We start from the raw sequence: 10655 nt of genomic DNA, 5'->3' as shown, positions 1-10655 counted from the left end.
GTATGTAGTTATGATTAGCATATTCCAAGCATATAGTGAAACTAATGTGCATTTACGTTCTTCTGTTTAAAAAAAGAGGTTGTCTGTAAAGTCGGTTTACTGACGATAGTTTAACGTGATAACGTCATAAGAAAATACTGATTGAATGGTTGCATTTTTCAAAAGAAAATTTTAATTTTATTTGTTTGATAGATATTTTGTATGGATATAGAGAATGAGTTAACATTAACATAACATAATATACTTTAACATAACATAACATAACATAACATAACATAACATAACATAACATAACATAACATAACATAACATAAAATAACATAACATAACATAACATAACATAACATAACATAGCATAACATAACATAACATAACATAACATAACATAACATAACATAACATAACATAACATAACATAACATAACATAACAAATTACCCCGTATTAAAGCACTTATCAACAGCTTTCATTTGATACCCATATTGTACATACACAGCCAAAGGTTACCCGGGTCCACGTTTTGACCTATATCTCGAGACCCCAGTCACGGAGCGGCATGAAAAATACTCTGTACTAAAGCATTCACCAACAGCTTCCACAGCTTCCATTTGATACCCATATTGTACATACACATCCGAAGGTTACCCGGGTCCACGTTTTGACCTATATCTCGAGCCCTATTTCCAAAATAAAATATAATCCATGTTACTTGTGGAGGATGTAGCTTTCGAATGGTGAAAGAATTTTTAAAATCGGTCCAGTAGTTTTTGAGCCTCTTCATTACAAACAAACAAAGTTTTCCTCTTTATAATATTAGTATAGAGAACATATCTTATAAGGTATATGGTAAATATTACCATACATTTTTTCCTTCATATATGTATAATAAAAAAATTAATAATTATAACATTAAAACAGCAGGTATTATTAACAAACTTGGTTTTATTTTAAATTCTTCAAGTGAATCAAATTAATAATAATCAATAAGAAGGCATATGCAAATACAAATACGTGAATTTATATATGTACATATGCGCATATACATACATATATACACTCACTTAAGTAGGAGAGAGCAAGATGTCGAACGTTGCCGTTTGTTTGCTTTGTCGTTCGTTCCGCGCTTTCGCTTGCAGTTCATGCAATGCAATGAGCAAGGTAACGACAAATGAGCAAGGTAACGGCAATGAGCAAGGTAACTACATATGAGCAAGGTAACACTAATGAGCAATGTAACGACACATTTTTTCGTGCGTGCAGCCTGTTAAATCGAATTATAAGACGTTATCACGACAAAATTAACCGGAATATGTCTATAAAACAACAACGATTCAATTATTCCTTGATATGCATTTTATTTACTTTGAAGTAATTCTCATAATAATGCAAGGCCCAGCACTCGAAGTGTAACCAACTTCAGATTGCTCGCGCAGCTCAGGCACGGGCATCTGCTTTCTGTTAGTTCGCTAAATAGCAGTCCAGAGTATTGTTTAAAAGCGCATTTTAGCGAGAGAAAAAACGAAAAAAGAAAATCAGCAATGGATTTCAAACGTAATAGTAGTGTGATTGCATTATATTTGTTTAAAGTTTTTGTTTATCGCACTATTACTCGTTACAATGATACTGGTAGCATCGCGAAACGTCATGGAGGTGGTCATCAAAAGACTGAAAAGAAATAGTTCAAAAAGTGAACAAGCGACTTGATCGAAATTCTCGACGAAGTGCCAATCAAATGGTGAAAGAACATAAAATATCTGACTGTAGCATCCGCCGCTTACTGAAAAATCATCTTAAAGTCAAGCCTTACAAGATCCAAAAGGCGCATGATCTCACACCAAAGCAGCAACAAGTCAGACTTGAGAGAGCGAAGGAGTTACTTGGCTTGGCCGAAGGTGGTCAATTCCGAACATTCTGACGAGAAAATTTTTTGAAATTGAGTAATTCGTAAAACGATAGGGCTTAATGCCCGACCGTTTATACGACAATTTGAGTCATCGATTGGCCACCAGGAGGCAGCACTAGCCACAGGTAATGGTTTGGGGTGCTGTAGGCGCAGATGGGCGCTCCCCAATCATTTCCATCGAGCCTGACGTCAAGATAAGTGCGAAATATTATCGGGAAAGTATTCTGTAGGTTACTTTGAAGCCGTGGGTAGACAAATATTTTGGTGGCTGACCGTGGACATTTCAATTCGACTCGACACGGTTTCACAAAGCTGGAATGAACCAAGAATGGCTAAAAAACAACGTTCTGAACTTCATAACGTCCACACAATGGCTCTCAAATTCACTAGACGCGAATCTGATTGATTACTCTCTTTGGGTCATACCTTCTGCTCAAATATGAACGAGACGTTATCAACAAAACGGTCCGCGGATGACATATGGCAAAAATAAATTTTTTGGTAGAATTGTTATAAGCTTACATGGCAAATTTCAGCGTGATATGTCACATAGTTTGTTTTCTGTGCTACTGTAAACAAGTCAAGCTCGAGTGTGTTCTTCGAATTTAACGATGGAAATTCAAGTTGAACAAAGAATTTGTTTGAAATTTTGTTATTCCAACAAAATTTCGGCTTCAGACGCCTTAAAAATGTTGCAGACAACCTATGGGGACTCTGCTCTATCGCGTGCACGTGTTTTCCAGTGGTACAAATCGTTCAAAGAGGGCCGTACATCGGTTGAAAACTTGCCTCATGAACGTCGTCTAGCAACATCAGTAAACGGCGAAAACATCGGAAAAGTAAAGGAAATTGTGCTTGAAAATCGCACAAATCGCAAAATCGGTTAACACTGAATATTATTTAGACGTTTTAAAGCGTTTGCGCGAGAACATTCGTCTTAAAAGGAAGGAATTGTGGGACAACAAGTCATGGTTCTTGCATCATGATAATGCACCAGCTCACACATCACGTCTTGTTCGCGATAATTTGAACAAAAATAATGTTAATATCGTTCCGCAAGCACCGTATTCGCCTGATATGGCTCCATGTGACTTTTTCCTGTTTCCCAAGCTCAAGTTGCCGCTCCGTGGAAAACATTTTGAGACAATTGAAGTCATAAAAGAGAATTCGAAGAACACACTCGAGCTTAACTTGTTTAGAGAGCCAGGTCCGAACTGAAAGACTATCTAGTATCGAGGCGCTGGGAAAAGCCATTGTCCGCGAATGGGCCAAAATACCTGCAAGTCACATTCGGGCAACTTGCGATTTGATTCTGGACCGTCTCAAGGCAAAAGGTGATTATATCGAGCAAAAGTAAATTGATTCTTACTTTTAAATTATTTTCACACATTTTTTTACTTTGAATTGAATAAAAGAAATTTTCCAAATTTATGGGCTTTTTAATTGGTTACACTTCGAATGCTGGACCCTGTAGATACAAAAAAAGATGATCTAATATGAATGAGTCAATCGTGTGAGCCCACCAACGTTTCGCCTAGTGCAAACGCATTCAATATTGTACAATAAGCAGCTAGTTTACATTTTTTTCGGATAGGTGTAATATTCAAACGAACAAGCTTTTTTCTTTTGAATATAGCTTGAGAAGGAAAACATTTCCTATGATAATTTACCTCACTGGTTATTTGCCTGACATTATTTGGTCAGTAGAGCTTATCAAAATATTTAAGAAACAAGGGATCTTTGCATTGAAGAAATATAATATGGGAGTTTTCATTTTTTCATTGAGCTACATACATAATCATGGACACATTCAAGATCAGGAGCACTAAAATCACTGAGGTCAGAGTCAGTGGTGTTTATTTTATTATTAAAAATAAGGCTGCATCTGTAACATTTTTCAGTCTTTCACAATTTATCAGATGGTTGGAAGTCACAAAATTCAAAACCAAATATTTTTATACGGAGCTATTTTATAACTAAAAAAATAAATAAATAAATAATTGGCGCGTACACTTCCGTTAGGTGTTTGGCCGAGCTCCTCCTCCTATTTGTGGTGTGCGTCTTGATGTTCTTCCACAAATGGAGGGACCTACAGTTTCAAGCCGACTCCGAACGGCAGATATTTTTATGAGGAGCTTTTTCATGGCAGAAATACACTCGGAGGTTTGCCATTGCCTGCCGAGGGGCGACCGCTATTAGAAAAATGTTTTTATTAATTTTGCCTTCACCGAGATTCGAACTAACGACCTCTCGGTGAATTCCGAATGGTAATCACGCACCAACCCATTCGGCTACGGCGGCCGCCGTAACTAACTATGTTTAAATAGAGTCAGAATAAACTTGGAGATAAATATCGTTATAATTCCACCTTGCTTCAGTATTCCAAGAAATACTAGTAGGACTCCATTTATTCAATGTTTTTTTAACCTATAATTGCTTTAGTACCCGCGATATACGGAATGCAGAGGTGTGGCCAACATCAGCGCTCAGCGATTTTGAGGGAATCTGCTGATTTTCTTATCCCATAGGAGTTTGTTTATGATTGTGTTATGAAGAAAATCAACTCAAACAGTTGCCATTTCACTTCATTGCAGTCTGAGCTGTCATGAACCAAACGAGAACAACCGATTATAAAGAGATTTTTAATAAGAGGTGTTATTATGATATTCAAAGAAAAATGCTATTTTTTAATATAACTTATTGGATGTTTATTTCATTATAAAGAGAAAGGTATGCCGTTAATAGTGGAAAATAGCATCAGCTAAATGACCACTACGACCACGCCTACGGGACAATATCCTTTTTATGAAATTTTCCATAACCGAATTGCAAAGTGGCTGCCCTATGTCGTCCATAGCCTCACGAATTCCATCTTTGAGGTCTTGAATCGACCGTAATCCATTCAGCTGTAACACTTGTTATTGGAAAACCCTTTACAAGTGAATGAATATGTGTAAAATGAGCGCCAGAACTCCCAATACATGGGGACGTGGCAGCCGAAGTCACTCCAGCAATTTTGCTTCGGATAACTAAACTTGTCAACCCAAATCCTCTCATCCTTGATAGGATCTATTATCCTATGTATTCAAAATACTAAAAACTACCATTGAGACATTTTCTTATTTAAAAAGAAAGTGAAATTTAATTTGAACTATTTTTTAAATTTCTTATGGTAAGCATGATCCCAATGGTAGGAGAAGAGTTAAGGCTTATAATACCAGAAAATGTTTCCAAATAATTGATTTTATAAAAAGTGTAAATTCTTGTAGAAAACATTTGTAGAATTGTTGGGGAAGACGTTATTTCGTTAGAAAAATTAGTACAGGCCGAACAACGCGAAACAACGTAAGGAGAAGCTCGGCGACACACCCAGCAAATGATGTACGCGCCAATATACGAGTATGAAATGGATAGATGCCCTCAAAGTTAACATAATCTAGAGCATTGTTGACATTTAGCTAGATCTCTGTACCAGAATAATTGAAAATTGTAGCCTTCGGATTAATGTTACCATGCGAAGGTTCGACGGATGCTGAAACGTTCTCATATTCGGTAACTAAAAAAAAATAAGAGTTAGAATCGCCTAAGATTTCGTGCATTAAGCACTTATTGTCGACCAAATTTGCGAAGTAGGTCCGATTGTAAGAAAAAAGCTGGTGTACCTCGGAAGTCAGTATGAGATAGGGTGGTAGCTTGTCAGCACAAAATATTTATACAAAATGTCTCAGCAACCCGTTAAGATATTTTCAGTATTTCGTAACCACTGTTAAAACCAGCAAAGTTTCCTTCAAGGTCTGGCTATAAAGGGTGTCTCATATGGTGGTTCTTTACGGCGCCCTAAAAATTCTAACGGTGTCCAATTCCATGTTCTCAATTTTCAGCTACAAAAAACCGCTTATCATGCCTATGTAGTGTCGTTTCCAGTATCGTTTGCAAGGAAAATGGGCCAATAACGCCACCGCACCAAACTGTCACTCTCTGAGGATGCGGGTTTTTGAATAAGCAGAAATGTATTCCGTCAGAAAAGATGATTTTGAGTTCTTTTCAGTAAACGTACTTTTGGAGCTATTGACTACGGAAAGTAGATAGGTAGGTGAAATCGTTGAAGGACCAGTCTGACACTCCCCAAGTACCACTAAAGCGCCGTTTTGATACCAGTTTGAGGCCTCCGACGGGCAGATATCTATAGTCAAAGCTGTTAATGAATTGGAAATGGTTGACGGGATCTCGATTAGAGCACTGCCTCCGGCTGCCGAAAGGGAGGAGCACCCAGTCTCAACAGTCACCTTCTCTGAAATTACAAATTTGGTTTAAATGGTAAACCCAGCTTCTCGGCGTGTGTGACTATCGCCCAATGACCAGTATGAAAATTTAATGGCGGGGAGCTCCCAGAATTATCTGCTTCCTGCGTCTATTGCTTTGGGGCTGAAGAATTTTTAAAATAGCCTATGAAAAAATATAACTCCATTTGTTCTAGGCTTTTCTGCGAAATTTTTAACAGCAGTCAAGCAGATGCCGATGTCTGGAGAGGAGACCTCTTAAACCAGTTCAGTCGATCCCTTCCTGGCAAGCTTATCCTAAAACCCAGATCAGAGAAATGTTACCTGCACACCCAAGAGATTTGATCTCCTCCTCTTTGAACAGTTTAGATCTAAGCCATGGCGTCATCAGTGCCTTGATCGCAGCTTAACTATCGGAAACAATGATAATATTCCCTGGCACCGCGTTCTCCTGCAGGATCGCAAAGACTTCTGCTTGAAAAACACTAGAAGTATTCGCGGTTTAAAGAAAATAAATAAATTGGCCCCGCTCCGTTTCCTGATGACTTCTAGGAACTGTCAGTGAAGACAGAGGTTCCAGCATCGGTACAGATTTTCCCCTCGTTCCAATCCTGTGTACTTGCAGAGATTGCCTTGGCACAACCCTGAAACTCCACTTTGCGGATAGAGGGACCTGTACTTTGGAAATATGTTCGCAATATTTCCCAACCCTGTTTGGTCGTAAAGCGATTAATTTCCTTTCACGGATATGTGATACTGACTTTCAGTGAAGATTACAGCAGGAGCACCCTGTATATGAGTATATATACCCACACATGAACGTTAAGGCATAGATGCTCACATATATATTGTATAAGTATATGTGGGTTAGTGCACATTGTAGTTAATATATCAGAGCTGTTTTGCAACTGATTAATTTATAGCAAATACTTATTTACCACACTTACGGAAACCACTGTCAATAAGTGTCTGACTATGATACATTTAATTGTATTTATGTAAGTGTTTTTATTTAAGTATAAATATATGAAATACATTTGAAATTGATTTGATTTAATCTACTTCAGTATTCATATACCAAGTAAATATACCAAAATGAGTTGCTCGTGAAATTAGAAGTTAAAATTCAAAAATAAAATAAAATTTTTGGAATCAAAAAAATGTATAGAGAATGAAAGTTAGTCAGACAGCCGGACAGAAACTTACTTTCAAAATATATGTTGAGGGCATGAACCTGATCGACCTACTCAGCTTAATGCTGAGTATTCACCACTCTAAACACCCTAAGTCAGGTAATCAGAGTCTATCATGTTCAATGTATCGTTAAGGAAACGTAAGCTTCAGCAATTAATTAAAATAAATAATAATTAATTATAATTATAAGATACTTTTTTTTGGATATGTTAGTTTGGATTTGGCAGCGATTCGAGTAAGATGTGCCATGACATGACTGTTGCTGGTCGACGAAAGAAAGTGTATGACTTTTTATTGTTCCCGAAACTGAAGAGGCCCATGAAAGCACGACGCTAAGCTACGATTGACGAGATAAAGACGGCATCGAAGGAGGAGCTGAACAAGATAAAAAAAATGATTTTTTGAAGTGCTTCGAACATTGGAAAAAACGTTGGCACAAGTGCATAATATAATATCTGAAGGGGACAAAATAGATATTAATGAATAAATAAATAATTTTTGAAAAAACACAAAATTCGCGATACGTTTTGAACACACCTCGTACACAATCGACGCCTACTTTCTCTGTTTTTTACTCCATCCTCACATGCAACATTTAAGTATTGTCCTTCCTTCCAGCCCTTCAGTTTAATACAGCCTCTGAAGAGCAGACAGTTTTAAGTGAAATTTAAATTTTTTAAAGACTTAAATGCAATCTGAGGTTTGATATAGCGAGTTAAGAGGCACCAGTGAAAAAATCTTTTAATTAGTGTTTGATGTCCACTTTGAACATCGAACTCAAGACCAACGGAATGTTGTCACGAAAATATCTGTTTGATTATGCTAGAAATGTATCTAATATGCAGGCGCGTAAAAAACATTATATTGGTGCAAGATAAAGATGACCTGGTTTTGAGTATGTCATTTATGGTGATCTCAAAACAGAGGTTGTTTTTCTAGATCAGCTCTTATTTAGGAAGTAAAAGCAAAAAACCATTTCACTAAAAAGCAAGACACCAGGTATTATGTTCTGAAAGAGCTACCTACTTGCGGATACAAATTTATTACATATATAATATAATATATATATTTCGTGCGATGATCCACAAAGCATAGTTTTCCATCCATCACAAATTATACTTATACCAGAACCTGGTTTCTTCATACAGGCCAATAGTATCGAAAGTATTCGAAAAGCTATTTTTGAAAAGGCTAAACTCCATAATTGATGAGGAAATTTTAATCCCAACACATCAGTTTGGATTTCGTAAACATCATTCTACCATAGAGCAAATCAACTCGGTACATGAATTGGCTAGAGTAGCGCTGGAAAAGAAAGAATACTGCGTGGCAGCGTTCTTAGATATAAGGTCTGGCATAAGGGGTTACTATACAAACTGAAAAAAAAATTATCCCACAATTATTTTGTGCTGTTAAAAGCGCGTCTGCCTAATAGACACTTTCTGGTCAAAATAAATGATGCCGTCACTAGCCTTCAGCCAAATAAAGCAGGAGTTCCTCAAGGTAGTATTTTCGGGCTGGTTCTTTATACGCTATTTACTGCCGATCTACCAACAACTGAGGATGCATATACAGCTACGTACGCGGATGATACTGTCAGAATGGTGATTTGCTTGATAGATTCTAACCATTTACAAATTGATCTTGATAAGATTTGCACTTGACTAAATAGATGGCGAATAAAAGCTAACGAGACAAAATCAATGCAAATCACGTCCACACTCCGCAGAGACTCTTGCCTTTCAATAACACTAAATCGACGCCCAATACCCCAAATTGATCAAGCCAGTTTGTTCTTTTTGAGAATCACTTGGGTTCACCGGAATCAACTTGGGTTAAGAATTCGTTCACCATACTGGCCACTAGCTCAAAGTTCAGCAGTATCACTGGAGCATAAAATTCTTCTATGTAAGTCAATACTTAAACTTATATGGACCCATGGAACTCAGCTTCAAACTCAAATATTGAAATCTTGCCCGGATTTCAGTCGAAAGTGCTACGCATTTGTGCCAATGCACCTTGGTTTGTCAACAATGCAATTTTTCACCGTGACCTAAGGGTTCTAACTATACGTGAGGAAATCAGTTTTATTAACCGCAGATATAACAGTCGGCTTGCTACTCATCCAAATCCAAGCGAATCCTTTGGCTAGGGCAATCAGTCAAAAGTAACTAGCCAGCAATGGTTTCTCATCATATGTCACCATATAACTTGGTACGCTTCGCTTAAATGTACCTGGTTATCTTGTTTATGATCGAAATGAATTTTAGGAAAAATAGACCTTTCTGCTCATATTACAGCAAACTGTTTAGTTGGGTTAAATGAATTGCTATTAAAAAGAATTCACTCGATGGCCACAGCTTCCCAAATAGTCGGAAAAACGTTTGCAGGCCTATTCTAATCCACATCCCTATCCTTGAAAAATTGGTCCCCACAAATCTAAAGTCCAAGCCTTTAAGTGCAAGACACTTGAAAGGGAATGAGTGCATACATCAATTCCACCTTTTCTCACTTTTGCTGGTAATAGTCTAGCAACTTGTTGCCTTGAAGAGCCTTCATCGCAACTCGACTACCTACAAAGAAGGCTAGCTTTGAAGGACCGAACTTTAACCTGTGTAGGAGATGATCAAACATAACAGACTTCATCTCCAAACAGCCTCTCTCAGGAACGCAGTGCACAGTGGTCCGGCGGCCGGACAAAATTCAATTTTTCAACATTTTTGAAATAAAAATTCGATAATGCAGATGTTTTCTTAAATATTCAAGGCAGATTTCCTGAAAATATTATTTAATTTAAAAAAAATTTCATTGTAGTTTTTTGACTTTAAACATGAAATTGTATGCAAATCGTACTTCATACAAGAGTTTCATTTTCATGTCTGCCAATAAATATTACCATTTGATTGTTAACCAAATATTGAAAAAGAAAAGATAATTGAATATATAAACGGAAACAGTAATAATTCTCTTAAGTTGTGGTACAAAATCCAATTTTTTTTTTGAAATTTCAAAATTTTTCGAAAATTTTTTTTTAAAGATCATTTTTTCGAGTGGTCCACACCGGTCCACTTGAAATCAACATAAGTGATGTAGCCCCATATTACAGCTGTGATCTCAAACTGAAACCTGTTGCGCAAAGTTGCGCAAATTAAAAATAATGTAGCTTTTGTGCATTTACCCACAGGCAAAACGTTGCATATGGCTTATGCAAAAAGACAGAAAAAGACATCACAGACCTCATCAGCATTAAGAGACAACTAAAAAAAAAAAATTGTATTA

Source organism: Anastrepha ludens, chromosome 2 (assembly GCF_028408465.1).
Source record: "Anastrepha ludens isolate Willacy chromosome 2, idAnaLude1.1, whole genome shotgun sequence".
NCBI classification, from domain to species: Eukaryota; Metazoa; Arthropoda; class Insecta; order Diptera; family Tephritidae; genus Anastrepha; species Anastrepha ludens.
The sequence above is the reverse complement of the archived record's forward strand: the minus strand, read 5'-3'. Positions refer to the sequence as shown.